This window comes from Chiloscyllium plagiosum, unplaced genomic scaffold (genome assembly GCF_037043375.1).
Source record: "Chiloscyllium plagiosum isolate Xiang-an unplaced genomic scaffold, Cpla_swu_hap1 HiC_scaffold_27, whole genome shotgun sequence".
NCBI lineage: Eukaryota > Metazoa > Chordata > Chondrichthyes > Orectolobiformes > Hemiscylliidae > Chiloscyllium > Chiloscyllium plagiosum.
Genome location: NW_028270165.1, coordinates 18111516 through 18124366, shown reverse-complemented (window position 1 = coordinate 18124366; position 12851 = coordinate 18111516). Strand labels below are relative to the sequence as shown.

The 12851-nt window shown below is 43.9% G+C and overlaps 1 pseudogene; it reads left to right on the top strand.

The window, feature by feature from the left end:
- The window catches only part of LOC148143303 (uncharacterized), a 29638-nt pseudogene extending 21177 nt beyond the window's left edge, over nucleotides 1-8461 (top strand).
- The last annotated feature ends 4390 nt before the right edge of the window (nucleotides 8462-12851 follow it).

Sequence of the window (12851 nt, the reverse complement as noted above, 5' to 3'; positions counted from 1 at the left end):
ACTCCGCTCTCAGACACACACTGTCCTCCTGTGGATACATGTTTTTGTTTCTTTAGAGAGAGGGACAGACAGAGAGAGAGAAAGAATTGCAGCTCACTGACCTTCAAGAACCAGCCGCTCCGAAGCCTCTCCTTCTCAGTGCAGGAGAGACAAATGTTCCTCTTGGTTTGAGATTGTTGTGGGGAAATTCTTCCACTCTAACCCCGTATAAAAGAATTTCCCAGAGTTCAGTACTAACTCGAATACAAACACTTCCCAGCAGGTTGTTCCTAAACCCATCCAGTCCCTCCCTCCAGCACTGTCTCTCACTTTTCAACTCCACCAGCTCAGACACCCGCATTGCGCATGCTCCATAAACAACTCGGCGCTGCCTTTTGTTCACTCTGATTGGCTCGGTGTCCCGCCAATTCCAGAATGTCGTCCCGAGCTGCCCCACTTTCTATTGGGCAGGACATGCGGTCAGTCACACAAGAGCTGAAGCATAAAAGAGATATGTGTTCATCTCTGAGCCTGCGTGTGTTTATTGTCCATCCCTCGTTGACTGGAGGGCGGTGAGGAGTCAACCACAATGGAGTCATAGGTAAGTCTAACCGGAGAAAGGTGAGCCCAATGGTATCTTACAATAATTGACAGTCCAGATTTTTAATGACTTAACGGAACACCCCTATCTGGCCTGGTGAGATTTGAACACCTCTCACAGAACACTAACCAGGGTTAGCTAGGACTAGACCAGTTACATTGAGACAAAACCACTGTCTTCTGAGAATTTCCAGTTTTGGTCAACAAGAGTTTTAGGGAAACCAGAAGTATCTATTCAGAATTTCCATCATGAACTGACAGGAATAACTTCTGTAAAACTCCCTCACAGGATTTTAGGGTGAAGATTTACATATGAAAAGAAGAATCATAATCCATAAGTCCGTGTGTGAGTAAGAATAATACTTATTGTTACGGCATAGAGATCAAACCCTGTTAATTAAACTAACCGCCCAGAAAAGCTCATCTTGCCTCATAATCTGTTAAAATGTGAGTGACAGAATTCCTAAATTCCACTATTTAAAGAAAATATTTTCTAACTCTAATAGTGAACACTAAACAAAACCTATTCACAAATCCAACACCCCCTTTCTTTAACTACTTACTGTCTGACCCCAACTCTACACAATTTAATATGCTATTCTAATATCATATTTATTAAACGTTACATTAACTGAATCTCAAGGCCACACAGTCTCCTCTTCATTGATGTTTTCACTTTTCTAGCTGCTGATCTTCCTGGGTGCTCTTCTTCTTACTGTATGTTTCACGTGAACAGGTACCTTAGATGGAGAGTGTTTTCATTTTCTCTGAGAGCAAGGTATTAGATTGGCAGTTGCTCTCCCACTAACTTTCAAAATGCCGGGTTTATATTCCCCCATAGGAATAAATTCTTATTTGATTGATTTTCCAGGGATCAAAACAATAAAATTCAAATCTCATTGTCTTCTGGTATCCTGGGAATAGATTAAATTAATTAAATTTGAATTGTTGTCAAAACATCAAACAGAACTCAGGTATCCATTTAACAGCCAATTGCTACATTTGAAACAGCCCGACCTTTTGCTAGCAGCTGTGGCTGTACTTTAAGTTGAGAAAAGCACTCTCTATCTTAACCTGACAATACATGCTTTCTACTTCATAACATTGCATTGAGCATTTGTCCTGGACGAACACGAAGACTCCATACCATGATGCAACCATGTAAATGTGGAGATTATGGGAAGAGATTGTAGTTACCCTGTCTAGCTGGAAATTGATTGATACAGTCACACTGGAAATGAGCTTTTGCCTGCTCTCCATGTGGAAAGGGATTCACAGTGTATTCCAGCTTCCAGAAAAATTTGCTTATCACACTGAGGAGATACCGTTTAGCTGAACCTCTGTGGAAAGTGTTTCACACAGTCAGTCAACCTCACTCTGCACCAACGAGTTCACACTGGGGACAGGCTGTTTATGTGCCCTGTATGTGGGAAGGAATTTGCCGGACATCAAACTTGTTATGACATCAGCGAGTTCACACTGGAGATAAATTATTTACTTGCTCAGAGTTTGCAAAGGGATTCGGATAGTCCCACAACCCGCTGATACATCAACACAATCATTCTGGTGAGAGTTTGTAAAAGAATTCACTTCTGCCAACACATCAATGAGTTCACACTAGGGAGAGATCATCCACTTGCTCCGAGTGTAATACAAACTGCATTCAGTTTTCTCAGCTCTTCAGTGCAGTTACAACATTGGCATCTACCCAACTATCTGGAAATTTGCCAGATTGCCTGTGCACAAGTAGCAGGACACATCGAACTCAGGATTAATTGTCTATCATTATTCTCTCGATTATCGATAAAGCTATGTAACATATCGAATAACATCCTCTCAGCTATGAGCTGCTGTGTGACCAGTTTGGGTACCACCAGGCTCACTCAGGTACTGACTTCATTCTAGCCTTGGTTAAAACATGGACAAAAAAGCTTAATCCGAGAGGTGAGATGAGATTGACAGCCCTTGACCTCAAGGCGCATTCGACCCAGTGTGGCATCAAGGTGCTTTGATTAGATTCCAGGATGTAATTTACTTCTGCGTACGTTATTCTCTATATCAATCACAACGATCCTCTTGATTAGGTTCCAGTCTGTAATTCATTCCTGAGTATGTTATTCTATATACAAACTATCCCGAACTCCTCAATTAGATTATAGCCTGTATTACACACTCAGTTTTCTGTTATACTGGATGTAATCATCCTGATTCCCTCGATCACATTTCCGTCTGTCGATCACTTCTGATTGTGCTATTTGGCCAGTTAACAAACCCCATCTCTTGATTATATTCCAGTCTATAAAACCCTTCCTTGAATCTAGCTACCTTTCAGAAAATTTCCATGTTTACTAATTTGAACGTTTTTCAGCGACCAATCTATAATCGCTCTGTCTGATGGTAAATCACAGTCTTCCATGGTATATATTTTACCCAACATGGCATGCGAATGTGATCGCACCCCATTCTCAATGCAGGAGTTCCACAAGCGCGCGCAATGCGCGCTTCCAGGCACATGGTTCTGGAGTTGGGAACATGCGCATTGATGGTCCGGAAGCCGGAAGGGAGAATGATGTCAATTTCTGTCCAACACTGACAGTGATGGTTCCGACAAACTCCTGTCACAGATTTGATTAGATTACCTACAGTGTGGAAACAGGCTATTCGGCCCAACACCAACCCTCCGAAGAGCAACTCACCCAGACCCATTCCCCTGCATTTACCCCTGGCTAATCCACCTAGCACTTAGGGCAATTTAGCATGGCTAATTCACCTAACCTGCACAGTTTTGGATTGTGGGAGGAAACCGGAGTACCCGAAGGAAACTAACGCAGACACGGGGAGAATGTGCAAACTCCACACAGACAGTTGCCCGAGGCGGGAACCACCGCCCGAGCCACCGTGCCGCCATCATGGGCGGGGGGCATTTCCAGGCTTTTCCTCAAGTAATGTTTTTATGTTTGACTGGAGTCGTGTGGTGAGTCTTTCTGACCTCTGTCTCATTCACATGATAATTTTGGTGGTTTGTAGTTTACTGCGACTGTTAAGCTGCACTCCTCAATCTTACTCATACATGGGACCTGAACGTCTTTAGCATCTATTTGCTATCCCTAATTGTGCTATTCTGAGTTCCTGACGTCAGACCCCTGGAGTTGGATTCTAGAGTGTGGTGCTGGAAAAGCACAGCAGGTCAGGCAGCATCCGAGGAGCAGGAGAATCGATGTTTCGGGCAAAAGCCCTTCATCAGGAAACCCTGGGGTTCGATGTCAGTTTGATTGAGAATGTTGGGCATTTACTGAGCTCCTTGAGTTCAGAGGTTTAGAGCTGGAGAAGATGATAGTGATAGCGAGGAACAAGACTATGAGCAAAGATTAACATTTTATAATGGATCTGCTGCATCACCAGGAACCTGTGTGCGTCAGCAGGCATAGCAATCATAGATTAAATGAACTTGGTGTGAGGAAGGCGAGAAGCAGCTGTGATCTGGAAGGAAATGAGGTCACTGGACCTGAAATGTTGACTGTACTGTCTGCCCATTGATGCTCTCAGACCTATTGAGGTTCTCCAGCAATTTTTGATTTTGTTTCTGTTTCAGATTTCCAGCATCCACAGTTATTTGTTTCTTGTTTAGCGATTTGGATGACCTCAGATTTATGGGGAGTAGAATGTTTCAGGCTTTCAGGTGTGTGACAGAAGAATCAAACTCAAGAGGTGACAAAGGCATAGTGTAATTTTCAGAATCAGATGAACTGAGGTGGGGCAGGGTAAGAAATTATTCCTGAGATTTGAAGAGGTGGCCCCAATGAAAGTGTGGACATGCAGCTCATCTGAGAGGTAAAGCATTTACCAAGCTTTCCAGCGGCTACTTCTGGGTGGCACAGTGGTTAGCACTGCTGCCTCACATCGCCTGAGATCCGGGTTCAGTTCCCGCAACAGGCGACTGACTGTGTGGAGTTTGCACGTTCTCCCCGAGTCTGCGTGCTCTGGCTTTCTCCCACTGTCCAAAGATGTGCAGGTTAAGTGAATTTGCCATGTTGGCCCGTCGTGTTAGGTCAGGGGCAATGTCGGGGTATAGGTGGGTTGCGCTTTGGCGTGTCGGTGTGGACTTGTTGGGCCGAAGGGCCTGTTTACACACTGTAATGTATTCAAATCAAATATACTTCAGCCTCACACATTTGGCATGAGGATAGATGGGAGTGGTGTTTGCAGTGTGATTTGTCCATAATGGATTTGAACTTCTCATTATTTAATTGTGCAAGAGTTCCAAGTATCTAGAATTGGGTGTTGGGCAGGTGAAGGCAGTGCGAACCTCAGAGAGAAACTTGAGGACAATCATTTTCACTTTACTTGTTTTATTTCCCGCCAAGATGACTCTTTCTGTCTGATGGTTGACAGGCTGGGAGATTGTGGGTTGGGCCTTGATCGCCTGAATGTTTTATTGTTCGGGAAGGTGTAAAAGGCCGGGGCGGGGGCGGTGCGGTTGGGCGGGCGGGGTGGTGGGCGGGGGCTGTCAAAGCTTCAATAGAAATCCAGCAGAACTGAGAACAGACAACACCGAGCTCTGTGGGAACGGGGAGACCAACAGAGGACAGAGACATCAGGACCTGAAATCCAAGCTGACACCAGACTACCATGTTATCAGTGCTTTGATTTGCATTGCCAACCCTCTACCTTTACCGAACTTCCCATTTGATTTGAATGTCACGTACCCTCAATATTCAGGATCCAATCCTTGTCATCCTAAAACCACGTCTCTGTAAGGAGTCCCAGATCACACTTATTTTCTTCAGTCAATTCATTTACTTTTCTTACAGTGCAGCACACATTCAGACACAGTCTTTCGTTTCAATTTTTGTGATCTTTTCAATCTAGCTTTGATTGGTGCTACATTTATTCCCTTTGTCCCTTTCTATTGTTCTCTGACATTCACTTTCCACATTACTACATTGCTCACCTGCCTTGATTTGGAATTGCCCATCATGTCCAGGGATGTGCAGGTTAGATAGGTTAGCCATGGGAAATGCAGAGTTATCGTTTCAAAGTAATAGAAGCAGGAGTCGGCTATTTGGCCTGTCGAGCCTGCTCCACCATTCATTCAGATGATGGCTGATCTATCCATCAACTCAGCTCCTCCTACCTGCATTAATCCATCTACCCTTAATTCCCCTCCATGCAATATCCCATCCAACTGTGTCTTGAATATAATTAATGCCTCATCTGCTCCCTTGGGCAGAGAATTCCACAGAGTCACACGAATTACAGCATGGAAAGAGTCCCTTCAGTCCAACTCATCCATGTTGACCAGTTATCCTAAACAGTCTAGTTCCATTTGCTAGCACTTGGCCCATATCCCCCTAAACCCTTCCTATTCATGTACCCATCCAGATGCCTTTTAAGTGTCGTAATTATACTAGCCTCCACGACTTCCTCAAGCAGCTAATTCCATACCGCACATGCTCTGCGTTAAAAAGTTGTCCCTTAAGTCCCTTTTATTTCTTTCCCCTCTCACCGTAAATGTATGCCACCTAGTTCTCGACTCCCTCAATTCAGGGAAAAGACCTTGTCTGTTTATGCTATCAATGCCCCTCATGATTTTATAAACCTCTATAAGGTCACCCCGTAGCCTCCGATGTTCTAGGGATAACAGCCGCAACTTATTCACTTTCTCCCGTTAGCTCAAATCTTACAACCCTGGCAACATCCTTGTAAATCTTTTCTGAACCCTTTCATGTTTCACAACCAACTTCCAATAGGAAAGAGAGTAGAACTGCACATAATATTCCAAAAGTGGCCTAACCGATGTCCTGTACAGCAGCAACATCACCTCCTAACTTCTATACTCGATACTCTGACCAATAAAGGAAAGCACACCAAATGCCTTCTTGGATATTCTGCCTACCTGTGACTACTTTCAAGGAACTATGAACTTGCACTCCAAGGTCTTTTTGTTGAGGAACACTCCCTCAGACCTTATCATTAAATAGAGAAGTCCTCCTCTGGTTTGCTTTTCCGAAATGCAGCACCTCATATTTATCTAAATTAAACTCCATCTGCTATTCCTCAGTCCATTGGCCCATCTGATTAAGATCGTGTTGTGCTCTGAGCTAACCGTCTTTGCTGTCCATTATACCTCCAATTTTGGTGTCATCTGCAGACTTATTTACTATACCTCCTATATTGACATCCACATCATTTATATAAATGACCAAAAGCAGTGGACCCAGCACCCATCCTTGATCACAGGCCTCCAGTCTGAAAAGCAAACCTTCACCACCATCCTCTGTTTTCTACCTTTGAGCCGATTCTGTATCCAAATGGCTAGTTCTCCCTCTATTCCATGATATCTAACCTTGCTAACCAATCTTCCATGGGGAACCTTGTCAAACCCCTTAGTGAAGTCCATATGGTGCCCTGGGATGTAGGCTATCAGGCCCAGTGGACTTGTCTGCCCTCAGTCCTAATAGTGTGCTGTGTACCTTTTCCCTATCGACGTTGATTGTTTAAGTTTTACTGTTTCTGTAGCCTCTGACTTGTCCGTTCCAATAGGAATTGTACTATTGTCCTCCAACTTGAAAACTGAGGAAAAGCATTGACTTAGCATCTCTGCCATTTCGGTGTTCCCCCCTTAAGTCACCGGTTTCATCTTCCGAGGGACCAACATTTACCTTAGTGACTCTGTTCCCTTTAGCGTGTCAACAGAAGCTTTTGCTACACTTTTTGATATTTTGTGCGAGGTTTCTTTTGTAATTTACCTTTATTCATTTATGAATATCCTTTTGTTTATGTTTGAAAGTTTTCCAATGTTTGAGCCTTCCAGAGGTCTGGAATAATATTTCGAAAAAGACTGAAAAATTCAAAAATATTCTCCGTTAAAACTTTAATAAAACCCGGACCTTTCAGTTGTCTTGGGGCAAGGAACACGATCTCCCCGCCCGTTGTCTCCGATTGGTTGGATGACCCATGTAGCCACGCCCGCTGCACGTAGCGTGACGTCACGAGCTCGGACCCCGCCCCTTGTGAACTGGCGCATGTGCAGTGTAGGTCCTGTAGCAGGACAAAGGCAGTGTGGGAGAGGAATGGCGCTGGCGGCTGAAGGAACAAGAACAGAAACCGCTGGAAAAGCTGAGCAGGTCCGGCAGCTCGTGTCGGGAGGAATGTGAGGAGGTGTTTCGGGTCCGGGGATCCTCCTTCAGAACAGGACCAGGTTTCAGGAACATCCCGGGGAGGTGGCCAGGCCCGAGCGCCAAGACCTGGCTCCTGCCCCCGGGGAGAGGAGACAGTGAGACAGGGTAGGATTGGGACCCGCGGGAGGAGGGAGACTGGGGAGTTTATAAACTCCGAGGGGGAGGCCCGAGGCCTCGGAATAAAACCCACAGCCCCAGTGTTCACTTCATTGGGAAGGGACCTCTCGGGTTGCCGGTGCAACCTGCCGCCATCTTTGTGAGGGTAAGGCGCATGTTGTCTTGGGGCGAGGAGCGCGGGCGGCCATCTTGGTGAGGGCCCCATCAACCGTCATTTCCGGAGGAGAATTCCAACCTTGTGGCAAGCTTGGACAGCAGGAAGTCATTCAGCAAATTTACTGGTTTTCTTTTCTCAAGCAACCTTGACATTTCATTATCATGTCCCTGATTCAGCTTCATTTCCAGCAACTTTGGAAGCAGCTTGTTCAAGCTAATTGTTACCTAAATGAAGTTTTCCTCCATACACACACAAGGCTATCTGGCTGCATGAGGGTATTCAGGTTTCTGTGTCCTGGATAATATGTGATCAGCAGGCATCTGGCAAACAGGAATTGCCGCCTATGTTATGTTTATTTAACTGTAGTGACATTAATCACATATTTTGTGCATTTCTTTTGCAGGAAGACAGGTGGAAAGAAATCTGAAAGCAAATGACACAACAACTTCTGACAGAGACACTTGATTCATTGGGACTTGAATATCAGCAACTGTTCAAATTGAGATGAAATGTTTGCTTTTGTTTGCTTGAGAGATTTTGGATATTGGTATGGCAGGAAGAATACTGAGACACACAAGTGAGGGAGATTCAGTGCGCTGACTGTGAAAACTGCTTCAACCTAATGACTCAGCTTGGGGGATAAAAATCTCACCATTCACGGTGGGGAGAGACTGTGAACACATTTTGTCTGTAATTTCAAATCCAGAGCGACACAAGGAAAGCTCTCCCTATTGGGAAACCGTGGAAATGTGAGTATTGGGAGAAAGGGTTCCCTTGCCCCTCGGTGCTAGAAACTCTCAGACGAGTTCACACCAGGGATAGGCCATTCACCTGTTCCATATGCGGGCAGGGATTCAGGTGGATGGACAACCTGCAGATGCAGCAGCAGGTCCACACAGGAGAGAATCCATTCACGTATCCCATGTGCGGGAGGGGATTCGTGCAGTCATCTACACTGCTGATCCACCAGCCGGTCTACACGGGAGAGAGGCTATTCACATGTCCCGTGTGCAGGAAGGGCTTGTGGGCAACGTACAGCAACATGAGCGGGTCCACACAGGGAAGATGCCGTTCACCTGCTCTGAATGTGAGGAGGAATTAATTGATTCTTCCAGCCTGCTGACCCACCAGCTGGTCCACGCTGGAGACAGCCCACTCCCCCGCTCTCAGTGCAGGAAGGCTTCTCCAGCTCCTCCCACCTGTGGAGGCACCAGTAAATTCACGTGCCATTGCAGGGGAATTGAAAGAACAATGGCCGAGCCCCATTATTGACTGGACTATCAACCCAGGTCTGGGAACTCACAGGTTTGAATCCTGTTGTGGCAGATGACGGAATTGGAATTTGGTCAGAAATCTGGAGTTCAGAATCTAACAATGAAACTGTTTTCAGGGCAACAAAGAAAACCCCCATCTGATTCATTCATGTCCATTTGAGGGAGGGAAACTGCCGTTGTGGGAAAGGATTCACTCAGTCATCCCAGCTGCATCCTTTACCTGATCTGACCTACACGTGACTCCAGACCCACAGCAATGTGGTGGACTCTTGACTACGCTCCCTCATGCCTGGAAAATAGGTGGGAAGAAATTTACTTGGATACAGAGCATAGGTTGAAATTGCTGAGTGAGGCAATACTTCCTCTGGGTTAAGGCTGTACCAAGGATCCAATTACAAAGGGACACGTCTGTGCTGACCAATAGTGAAGAAAGTGGGGATGGGGAGTGTATGCACTTTGACCTTGAACTGTTTTTAAATGAAATAAATTGGTTTTCATAAGCCTTTTTGCTGGGCAGATCTGAAGCAGTACTGAAGTTGTGTCACAATAAAGGTGACCTGAACTTACCATCAGACTCAGACACTGATATCTATGAGGTCCAACAGGTTTTTGTTTTAAAGCTGCTAATTTCTTTCAGCCTCTAACACTAAGCTTCCAATGTTATGTATCAGAAGGAGCAGTGAACTAGTAGCTAGTATTGTTAGAAACTGTTAAGTTTGTCATCTCTGCACTTACTGCGTTGTTTCATATGCATTGTAAAGTTTACTGCCTGCAGCAGGAACGTGTGGGCTGTGTTCACTAGAAACTAAAAATCACACAACACCAGGTTATAATCCAATAGGTTTATTTGGAAGGACTAGCTTTCGGAAAACTGCTCCTTCATCAGGTAGCTGTGGAGCAGGATCATAAGGCACAGAATTTATAGCAAAAGATTAGTGTCATGCAATTGAAATGATATATTGAACCAACTTAGATTGCTGTTAAGTCTTTCTTGTGGAATGGGTTGAAGGTTTCTGTTCATTAATATGTAAATCCCAGAACTAGTTTTAAGTCACATTCTCCAGATAACTTCAGGTTTTATAAAAAGAGGTGACATCTCACCTCAGTCAATGCATTAAAGGTGTAAGGTTTGAGTCTGTCTGTATCCCAATCTTGAGTTAGACTGGTTGTATTTTCAAAGTAGGGATTTATAAAATATGACATGGCTTGACTGCCTGCAGATTGCACACATTTTGCGGAAAACTGAATGTATCTGCAAATATAATTCTGAAAATCCAAATTTGCCCCATAGAATTGTGTGTGTGTGTGCACATAAGAGAGTGCGTGTTTGCGTGCTTGGTAAAGTGTCATGATTTGGAGATGCTGGTCTTGGACTGGGGTGTACAAGGTTAAAAATCACACAACACCAGGTGATAGTCCAATAGGTTTAATTGGAAGCACTAGCTTTTGAGCGCCGCTCCTTCATCAGGTGGTTGTGGAGGACACAATTATAAGGCACAGAATTTATAGCAAAACATTACAGTGTGATGTAACTGAAATTATACATAGAAAAATACCTTGATTGTTTGTTGAGTCTTTCATCTGTTCAAAAACCATGATAGTTTCACTTCTTTCATATGTAAATAGAGTCATAGAGATGTACAGCATGGAAACAGACCCTTCGGTCCAACCCATCCATGCCGACCAGATATCCCAACGCAATCTAGTCCCACCTGCCAGCACCCTGCCTATATCCTTCCAAACCCTTCCTATTCATATACCCATCCAAATGCCTCTTAAATGTTCTCAGGTTAACTGTAACAATTGGTGTTCGCTAACGTCAATTGTTACAGTTAACCTGAAAATGTAACTGATGTAAATCACAAAACCTTTTTTAATTTACATATGAAAAAAGTGAAACTATCATGGTATTCAAACAGATGAAAAACTCAACAAACAATCAAGGTATTTTTTAATGTATAATTTCAGCTACATCACACTGTAAACTTTTGCTATAAATTCTGTGTCTTATAATTGTGTCCTCCACAACCACCTGATGAAGGAGCGGCGCTCTGAACGCTAATGCTTCCAATTAAACCTGTTGGACTATAACCTGGTGTTGTGATTTTTTAACTTGGTAAAGTGTAAGTGTGATGGAGTGTAAGCCTGTGGAAAGGGTGTATTTGTGTGTGTGTACCTGAGAGAGAGCGTGTGGATAAAAGCGAGGGGTTGCATTTTGGTAAAGCAAACAAGGGCAAGACTTGTACAGTAAATGGTAGAACAGAGAGACCTGGTGGCGGGGGGGGGGGGAGTTCTTTGAAAGTTGCATCACCGGTAAACAGGGTGGTTAAGGTGGTGTTTAGCACACTTGCTTTCATTTTTCACGTCATTCAGTGTTGGAGTTGGGATGTCATGTTGAGGTTGTACAGGATGTTGATGAGGCCACTTTTAGTGTACTGAGTACAGTTCTGGTCGCCCTGTTATAGGAAGAATATTATTGGAGAAGGTTTGGAAAAGCTTTCCCAGGATGTTACCAGGATGAAGGGTTCAAGTTATAAGGAGAGGCTTGGACTTTTTTCACTGGAGCGTAAGAGGTTGAGGGTGACCTTGTAGAAATTTATAAAATCATGAAGGTAAAGTGATTAGCAAATGTCTGTTCCTTCAGTGAAGGAGAATTAAAAACTGGGAGACATTTTTTAAGGTGAGAGGAGTGAGATTTTAAAAGGAACCTGAGGGATAACGTTTTTTTCACAGACGTTAGTTTGTGAGTGAATGAACTTCCAGAAGTGATAGACATAGGTATAGTTACAACATTTAAAAGACATTTGGATGGTGTAATGAAGGTGTAGGTGTGTAGTGTACCTTTTTGAGAGAGAGGAAGCGAGCAAGGACTGACTGAAAGCACAAAGTGTGCTGAACAATTTAAAAATGTAACATTTGGTTGAAACAAATAGCTGGGGTTGTGTTGCCATGGAACAAAAACAAATTCAATTCAGCCAATCAGTTTAAAGTATGCCCCTGATACCCCTATCGAATTTGAATTTTACTGTTTGGAATGACACCAAACCAATGAAATGATCTGATGTTTTGGGGTATAAAACCAGATGTTTTGAACAGTTAGAGGGGAAACAGCAAAGACAACCAAGCAAGCACCAACACAAGGCCAGCGGATATCTCTCTTGAAGAGACAGGTTCTTCCATTTCTATCACTGGGTGACCCAAATGAGACATTTTTACTGATAGCTGCATAATGATCTTCCTGCTGGATTTTTTTCAGGGGGCACAGTTTCTGGTGAGAGAAATCCTGTATCCTGGGAAGGTGGGTAAATTAGTAAAAGTGCTGTTAATAGTATTTTAACTGTGGAACCACCAGCTCTTGTGGGAGCAGTGCATTCCTCAAAAACATTTTGGAGGAATTCTGTATAACTGTGAGAGTGAAAACAGTTTTCCCACTGAGCGTTAAACAGATACTGAGAATGTAACACGTTTTAAACTGTGTTCTTGGGAAATGGAGGAGGATTGAACTTGCCAACATGAACCAAACTTTGCAGAGAAAGGAAATTT